General features: G+C 40.3%; 1 long non-coding RNA gene across 1 annotated transcript; it reads left to right on the forward strand.

Annotated features, from left to right (window-relative positions):
* Positions 1-7145: 7145 nt before the first annotated feature.
* LOC145121195 (uncharacterized) lies at positions 7146-7772 on the forward strand. The gene is made up of 3 exons (XR_013714529.1): positions 7146-7240; positions 7336-7386; positions 7464-7772. It is a non-coding gene; the product is annotated as an uncharacterized LOC145121195 (long non-coding RNA).
* Positions 7773-9077: the final 1305 nt, after the last annotated feature.

The raw sequence follows: 9077 nt of genomic DNA on the forward strand, positions 1-9077 counted from the left end.
TCCGATCCGATCGGGGAGGAGAGTATCTTAGTATCGAGTTCCTTGACTATCATAAGGAATGTCAGACTGTCTCACAATTGACACCTCCTAGGACACCACAGCTGAATGGTATGGCTGAGAGGCGCAATCGAACCTTGTTGGACATGGTTCGTTCCATGATGAGTCGAGCTTCGTTACCAATCTCATTATGGGGGTATGCCTTAGAGACTGCCGCCCTTATCCTAAATCTAGTCCCTACCAAAAAGGTTGCCAAAACACCTCACGAGATGTGGACTGGAAAAGTTCCCAATCTGGACCACATCAAGGTTTGGGGTTGCGAGGCTTTTTTGAGGCGCAAGACTCACGATAAGCTTGAACCTCGAAGTGAGAGGTGTATTTTCATCGGCTACCCACAGAGATCCTTTGGTTACCTCTTCTACAGACACAGTGATAATGTGGTCTTTGTAGCAAGGAGAGGAGTCTTTTGTGAGAGAGAGTTCATAAGACAAGGAAACAGTAGGAGGCAAATTGATCTTGAAGAAATTCAAGAGTCAAGTGGTGAAGGAACCTCAAACCCTAGCGATCAACCAGAGGAGGAAACTCCTGTTGATCCTACTAACGAGCCCATACCTCTGAGGCGTTCCACGAGAGTTAGGAATGCACCTGAGCATTACTATGGTTTCCATATTACTGCGGAAGGTGATACGCTTATCAGTGATAGTACACTGGTAAGTCTGGATGAACCTAACAGCTACACGGAAGCCATGGCAGGCCCTGAGGCTGCTAAATGGAAAGAGGCTATGGACAACGAGATACAGTCCATGTATGACAATAAAGTTTGGAACTTGGTTGACAATGTACCAGGTCGCAAGACAGTCGAGTGCAAATGGATCTTCAAGAAGAAGACCGACATGGATGGTAATGTACACACTTATAAGGCACGAATGGTTGCAAAGGGTTTTTCACAAACTCCGGGAGTTGATTATGATGAGACCTTTTCACCAGTAGCAAAGATTAAGTCTATTAGGGTTATGCTAGCCATTGCTGCATTTCATGATTATGAAATATGGCAAATGGATGTCAAAACCGCTTTCCTTAATGGAAAGTTGGCTGAGGATGTTTACATGAGTCAGCCAGAGGGTTTTGTCAGTGCAGAGTACCCCAATAGAGTGTGTAAGCTTGAAAAATCCATCTATCGATTAAAGCAAACACCTCACATATGGATTCTTTGCTTCGATGAGAAAGTCAAAGAGTTTGGCTTTTCGAGGAGCGAGGATGAGTCTTGTGTATATGTTAGGGCTAGTGGGAGTATAGTTAGCTTTTTGGTGTTGTATGTGGATGACATACTACTCATAGGAAATGACATCCCAACCTTGCAGGAGGTTAAGTCCTGGCTTGGGAAGTGTTTCGCTATGAAGGACCTTGGGGAAGCTGCTTAAATCCTAGGGATAAGGATATTAAGAGACAGGAGTAAGAGACTAACTGGACTTAGTCAGAGTACCTACTTGGATAAAGTGTTGAATAGGTTCAGCATGCAGAATTCCAAGAAAGGAGAATTACCGATCCAGAGTAACGCCAAACTGAGTAAGACTTAGAGTCCGAGTACAGAGGTTGAGATAGCTGAGATGAGTCTTGTACCATATGCTTCCGCTGTGGGCTCAATCATGTATGCTATGACTTGTACTCGCCCTGATGTGGCCTTTTCCTTGAGCATGGTCAGTAGATATCAAGGGAACCCTGGCAAGGCTCACTGGACTATGGTAAAGAACATTCTCAAGTATCTGCGAAGGACTAAGGACTGGGTCCTTACCCTTGGTGGCAGTGATGACTTGAGAGTGGCAGGATATAGCGATGATAGCTTTCAGACTGATAGGGATAATTTCCGCTCTCAGTCAGGCTGGGTCTTTATCCTAAATGGAGGAGCAATTACTTGGAAAAGTTCCAAGCAGGAGATGGTAGCTGATTCAACTCGTGAATCAGAGTATATAGCAGCAAGTGAGGCAGCAAAAGAGGCGATATGGCTAAAGTTCATTAGAGACCTTGAAGTTGTACCAGATATAAAAGAGCCAATGGAAATTTTCTGTGACAGCGAAAGTGCGGTTGCTTTAGCTAAGGAACCAAGGGATCACGGGAGATCCAGACACATTGACAGAAAATACCATTTCATTAGACATCGAATAGAAGAAGGACTCCTCGTGGCAAAGAGGGTATCATCAGATGAGAACCCAGTAGATCCCATCACGAAGGGACTGAGTATGGTTAAGCATTTACAGCATGCGTGACGCATCGGGCTGAAGGATGATATTAGTTTTAATAGTTAGATAGTTCTGAACTTGTAAAATGTACTTGACATTTGATGATTAAATAAAAGTTGTTATTTATTTATGAGTAAAGTGTTACTATCTTACGTTAATCGTTTACTATTGTTTCAACTTTGCATGTTTTGACTTCCAGAATAATTATATTATTCAAACTCTCCACAGTCAGTCATACTTTGGAAGTAGGTATTGAATTAAGACTGTCATGAACTGGGTTTTTAGGTTGTCTAAGGTGTATTAGACATAGCAATGGTTGCTGCAACATTCATGAGTGCTCATAAGGCTTGTGTATTGGACTCAACCCACGCTCACTTGTATCACTTCATGGAATTTATCTCGAGTGATCGTGAGACGGTAATATCATATAAATCTCCAAACCAAGAGATATGAGTTGTTGACTATGAGTTGGTTATACATTGATTGTACGAAAACGCATTGGTAACTCGATGTTATAAAACGTGCTTTTGTGCATAATTCAACAAGTAGTCAGTACAAGCATATGATTAGAAGCGATATCTGGGCCCCTCGATGATTTTGTTTTGACCTATGTATCGGGCCCAGTCAGAACCTAATTGATGTGTTCAATGTAGTTCTATGTCAAACAGATCAGAGATCGAGAAACAAATGTTGGACAATAAGTAAGACCATGTTCCATGTATTTGTCCGGATGATATCTTGAGAGCAGAGGATTATATGCTCACTTATCTGAAATGACGTATCATCATCATCTCAGTTCCGACCGAGAGACCTTGAAAGAGCTACGATTGCTAGTCGGGTTCTGAAGTCATATCTGCAAGTATAGTTATTAGACTTATCCAAGTGGGAGACTGTTGGATATAGTGTCTAAGTCTATAACTATATTTGGTATGTACTTGACCCGACCTGGCATGGTCCATTTGGGTTGCATGGCATTGCAATGCTTGGATAGACCAAAATGAGAGAAAGGACACTCAAGGTTATTAATATAATATAAGTTCTAATATATTAATAATATTACTTAATTAGTATTGATCAAAGAATTAATTTGAAATTAATTAAGTGATCAAAAGAGACTAATTAAATATATGGGGTTCATTGTGTAAATCATCTATTCTTGTATAGTGGGCTAATGATCCATGATTTGTATGGATTGGGTTAAAACCCATAAGGTTCTCCATGGATAGTCCATGGAGGTTACAAACCCATGGATCATGGAATATGGAAAGCCATGACAATTAGGGTTTACATGGTGTAACCCTACTTGTGTCACAACTATATAAAGACCCCTAGTCTAGCAAAATCGGCACTACTTGTACAAGATAGAGGGCAAGCCGATTTTGAGGTGTTAGTGAACTTCTATCAAGGTTATTCCAAGCATTGTGGTCTTGTGTGAGACATTTGAGGCATCACACTTGAGGTGCTAGGCTCACAAGGTTTTCAAGGAATCCAAACAACATAAGGTATGTTCTACAACTAGCATTTATGTTTAAAAGTTCCCCATGCTATGTTAGATAGGTTATGAACCTTGGAAATCAAATTTGCATGTATCATAGTAAATAGGGGTGAGCAAAAACCGAACCGCAAACCGAAAAAACCGCATAAACCGAAACCGAAACAAAAACCGATGGTGCGGTTTTTAGTTTTGCAAAAACCGAAAATGTTCGGTGCGGTGCGGTTTCTAGTCTTGCGAAAACCGCAAAAAACCGAACCGCACCGAATATATATACATATACATATATATATATATATATATATATATATATATATATATATATATATATATATATATATATATATATATATATATATATATATATATATATATATATATATATATTAAGTGTTGATATTTATAAGAACGAAGAACTCACGACAATTAAAATTTCTATAAATATAAATATCTATCTTATCAGAGAATGATTGTATATTTTTAAGCATACATATAGTGATATTTACAAGAAGAAATAGTGTTTATTATATTTTTTAACATTGTTAATATTAAAAGTACTAGTGATGATAGTATCATTTTTATGAATACCTTAATTGATATTATCGTATGTACCTGTGAAACAAATATTATTTTTAATTCGTATTATATTCGAACATTAGAAATATGTTGGATGAGAGGTTATGTTATTTGTTTTCAAACCAAGAGGTGGTGGTATTGGTTCATCTCCAAGATATCATTTGGGCTTTAATTTTGCCAGCGTTATAAGAATATCGCTCATCGTATTTGAGGTAAAACCTTCACCATTCTCACATTTCATATAAGAGAGTCAAGTCTATTGCTTTTAACCGACATCTTTGAGGAGTCGCACATTGATGGGGATGAAAAATTTGGCGTTCCTCATCTCTACATAAAGTTTCTCAAAAAATGATTAACACTTCTCATCCGAGTCAAAGTAACTCGTTGAGTTACTTGATTTTTAATAAAAAGGCAAAACAAAAACCAAATTAAAAAAACTGACAAAAAACCGAACTGCAAAAAACCGAAAAAAAACCACAAAAACGGAACCGCATAAAAACCGAACTGTGCGGTTTCTAAACTTCAAAAAACCGAAGTTGCGGTTTTTGGTTTGGTTTTGGCTAAAAACCGCACCGAACCGCACCATGCTCACCCCTAATAGTAAAACATAGATCCAAGGTTTCTAGGGTTGCATGTACACCATAGGAGTGTTAGAATGCTCAAAACCCATCAGTACCGGTGGTGCGGGAGTATCCGGACGTGTTCCCGGAGGATTTTCCTGGGGTACCTCCAGAGAGACAGGTGGAGTTCAGGATTGACTTAGTTCCAGGAGCGGCCCCGATAGCCAAGACCCCGTATCGGTTGGCTTCTCCCGAGGTGCAGGAGTTGTCTACACAGCTGCAGGAGCTGTTAGACAAGGGATTTATCAGGCCGAGCAGTTCGCCTTGGGGAGCCCCAATTCTGTTTGTGAAAAAGAAGGACGGGTCTCACCGGATGTGTATATACTACCGGGAGTTGAATAAGGTAACGGTGAAGAACCGTTACCCACTCCCGAGGATTGGCGATCTTTTTGACCAGCTACAGGGAGCATCTTGGTTCTCCAAGATTGATCTGCGATCGGGTTATCAGCATATGCGAGTCAGGGACGACGATGTGTAGAATACAGCCTTTCAGACTCGATATAGACATTACGAGTTCGTAGTGATGCTGTTTGGGCTCACCAATGCTCGTGCCGTGTTCATGGGCCTCAAGAACTGCGTGTGCAGACCGATCCTGGATTGGTATGTGATAGTCTTTATCGATGATATCTTGGTCTACTTCAAGACTCGGGAGCAGCACGAGGAGTACTTGAGGGAGGTTCTGGAGACATTGAGGAGGGAGAGACTTTTCGCAAAGTTCTCCAAGTGCGAGTTCTGGTTATACGAGGTGCAGTTTTTGGGGCACCTTGTCAACCAGAAGGGTATTCTGATTGATCTTGCCAAGGTAGAGGCCGTGAGATGGGAGGTTCCGAGGTCTCCATCTGAGATTAAGAGTTTTCTTGGTGTGGCGGGTTACTATCGGAGATTCATCCAAGATTTCTCCAAGATAGCCATTCCATTGACCCGACTGACCAAGAAGTCGGTGACATTCCGCTGGGGGCCTGAGTAGCAGACAACTTTCGACACTTTGAGGAAGAGGTTGTGCGAGGCGCCGATGTTAGCCCTGCCATAGGGCGTTCAAGATTTCGTAGTGTGTTGTGACACGTCTATCTCTGGTTTGGGCACAGTATTGATGCAGAGAGGACACGTCATCGCTTACGCCTCGAGGCAGTTGAAGCCTCACGAGGCGAACTACCCGACGCACGACATGGAGTTGGGGGCGGTTTTTTTTTTCCTCAAGATTTTGCGACACTACCTCTATGGGGTCCGTTGTACCATTTACAAGGATCACAAGAGTTTGAGGTACTTGATGGATCAGCCAAATCTAAACATGAGACAGCGACGGTGGTTGGATGTGGTGAAGGATTACGACTGTGAGATCCTTTATCACCCGGGAAGGCCAACGTTGTGGCGGATGCACTTAGCCGTAAGGCGTTAGCAGCCCCGATCAAAGACATATGCCTGAGGATGACAGTAGTGACTCCGCTTTTGGAGCGGATTCGGGTGGCTCAGCAGGAGGCTATAAAGGAGGAACATCGAAAGAGTGAGCGTATCGTGGGTCAGATTTCGTCCTTCGACTATGATAGCTGCGGGCTATTGACACTCCATCATAGAGTGTAGGTTCTGTACGCGGGCGGTGTGCGCCAGATCCTGATGGAGGAGGCACATAAATCCAGATTTTGTATCCATGCCGGGGAAACGAATATGTATAGGGATCTTCGTCCTGACTATTGGTGGCCTTGTATGAAGCGGGATGTAGTCTGGTACGTTGAGAGATGCTTGACTGTTAGGAAAGTCAAGGCAGAGCACCAGAGACCGCACAACAAAAAGTAGCCATTGGATATTCCTGTGTGGAAGTGGGAGGAGATCACTATGAACTTCATTACGAAGTTACCTCGGACGACACGGGGAGTTGACGCGATATGGGTCATCGTGGATTGATTGACCAAGAGTGTCCATTTCATACCGATTCAGGAGAGTATTTCGGCCGAGAAGCTGATAGACATCTGCATCAGGGAGGTAGTAGCTCGGCATGGGGTGCCGGTTTCTGTGATCTCCGACAGGGATGTGCGGTTCACTTCCAGATTCTGGATGAAATTTCATGACGAGTTGGGTACTCGTCTTACCTTCAGCACGACTTTCCACCCACAGACGGATGGTCAGAGCGACCTTTTAAATAATTTCTTTTCTATAAACAGTAAAAAAATCTTTACTTCCCAGATTGTTGTATAATTTAAATTAAAGATGATGTGGCAATTGGGATGCAGGTGAAATGCTGGCAAATTCGGAGGCAAACAAAGGCACCTCAAGCTGCAGGAGCAATTCATACTAATTTTGAAAGAGGGTTTATCTGTGCAGAGGTTATTATCAATCTTAAAATATAGTATTTCTGAATCTTTTAAGTATTGATTTTGGGGATGAGGATGAGAATCTGTATGTTTTGATAATTTTGTAGGTAATGAAGTTTGAGGATCTTAAAGAGTTGGGAAGCGAGTCTGCTGTTAAGGTATTATCCATATGATATATGGTTGATTAATTAAGGGGAAGGGGGTGTTTGTTTTTGAGTTAAGCACTTAATTGCAGGCTGCTGGGAAGTACAAGCAAGAGGGAAAGACTTATGTGGTTCAGGATGGTGATATTATATTTTTCAAATTTAATGTCTCTGGTGGTGGGAGGAAGTAAGGTATTATTATGCTCTGCATGTTTCTCTGGTTTAAACAACCAAACAAACAAACTCTGTATCTGAGAGAGTCTTTAGGAAAGAGGTTTTTTTTGGTGCTACTGTGTTTGTTCCTTGGACATAAGTTGTAATCCTTTGTTTTGAAGATGACTGAATGAATATTTGTATGAAATAGAGAAATGAGAGATGCATGTCATGCCATCATTCATCAATGAGTTTTTTTTTCTTTCAATTGCTTGCCTCCCCCAGATAAGAAAGAAGAACCCTAAATATGATTACAATTTGCAGTTGTCACTTTATATTTTGTTGGATTTCTAAATTAAAATAAAGGGGAAATTATGCTAAAGAACAATGCGTTTTATCATTTTTACTAAAACAGACAATGTACTCTATTACTCGTGAATAGCTACAGCTACTAGCTAGCTAGTTTTGCTAAGCAAGCCCTTAAATAATAGACAGAATTATATTAGGGGCAAATGTCATATTAGCCCATCAAATTTATCATGTTTGTTTTAAAAGGTCACTCAATTATTATTTTTTTGGCTAGAATTGGACTAGAATCATTACACTAAGCTGTTTTTGAACTTATAAACCTATTTTTGATGTGGTAATGATCATTCTAATCCAATTCAAAAGATAATTGTCAAAAGTTTCATGTTTTGTATTGGTTTAATAGTTGGGCTAATTACATCAAAATTGTTTGATTTGAATTGTCTTGTTGATATGAGTTTAATCTAGATCATAGATTTTTTGACATGTTTGATAGTTTATTAGATGATCTAAATGGCCTTTAATGGATTCCATAACATGTCCTCAAGTTATGGAAAACCAAAAGTCTTTCTTGTTAATGAGTCTTTAAAAGTCATAAGTTATGCAATTGAAGAGTCTTTTCCCATAAATTGTTTTATGAGGTCCATAACTTGTCCTCAAGTTATGGATTTTCAAGATTCTTGCCTTTAAAATCCATATTAAACTGATATGTTATGGATTCCAAAGGTTTTTTGAATTGTTCAAAACTTGCCCTCAAGTTTTGGAATTTGTAAAGTTCCCCCCCCCCATGAATACTTTAATTCCAAGTTAAACCCTTAGAATTTTAATAGTTTAAAATTTAACCCTTATACTATTATAATATTATAGGTTTAATATTTATATATATATATATGTATAAGAGTAAGTCAGTCTTACCGTTAGTAGGCCTCATTCACGAAGCCGGTCTATAAGGGGGGTATTAGGTTACTGCCTATAAAATGGCAGTTTAATGGGTGTCCAGTCTCACCCACCGCTTCCTTGACTGGTGGAGGGTCGTTAGCCGAACGGGTTTGACAGGACATTTAATTTCTCATTAAAAGTATAGTGAAATACTAAGTAACTAAACACTTATAAATTCCCAATCTTAGTTACTTAGGAAAATGTGAATTTGGTGCTAACCCATGAAATTGCACTTTGCACCTTGTTAAGTCGTTAGTGGAGCGTGTGTGGTTAACCGGCACACTAATCTGGGACTAACAATGTGTGGC

This window comes from Lactuca virosa, chromosome 6 (genome assembly GCF_052849685.1).
Source record: "Lactuca virosa cultivar CGN04683 chromosome 6, Lactuca_virosa_CGN04683_v6, whole genome shotgun sequence".
Taxonomy (NCBI): Eukaryota; Viridiplantae; Streptophyta; class Magnoliopsida; order Asterales; family Asteraceae; genus Lactuca; species Lactuca virosa.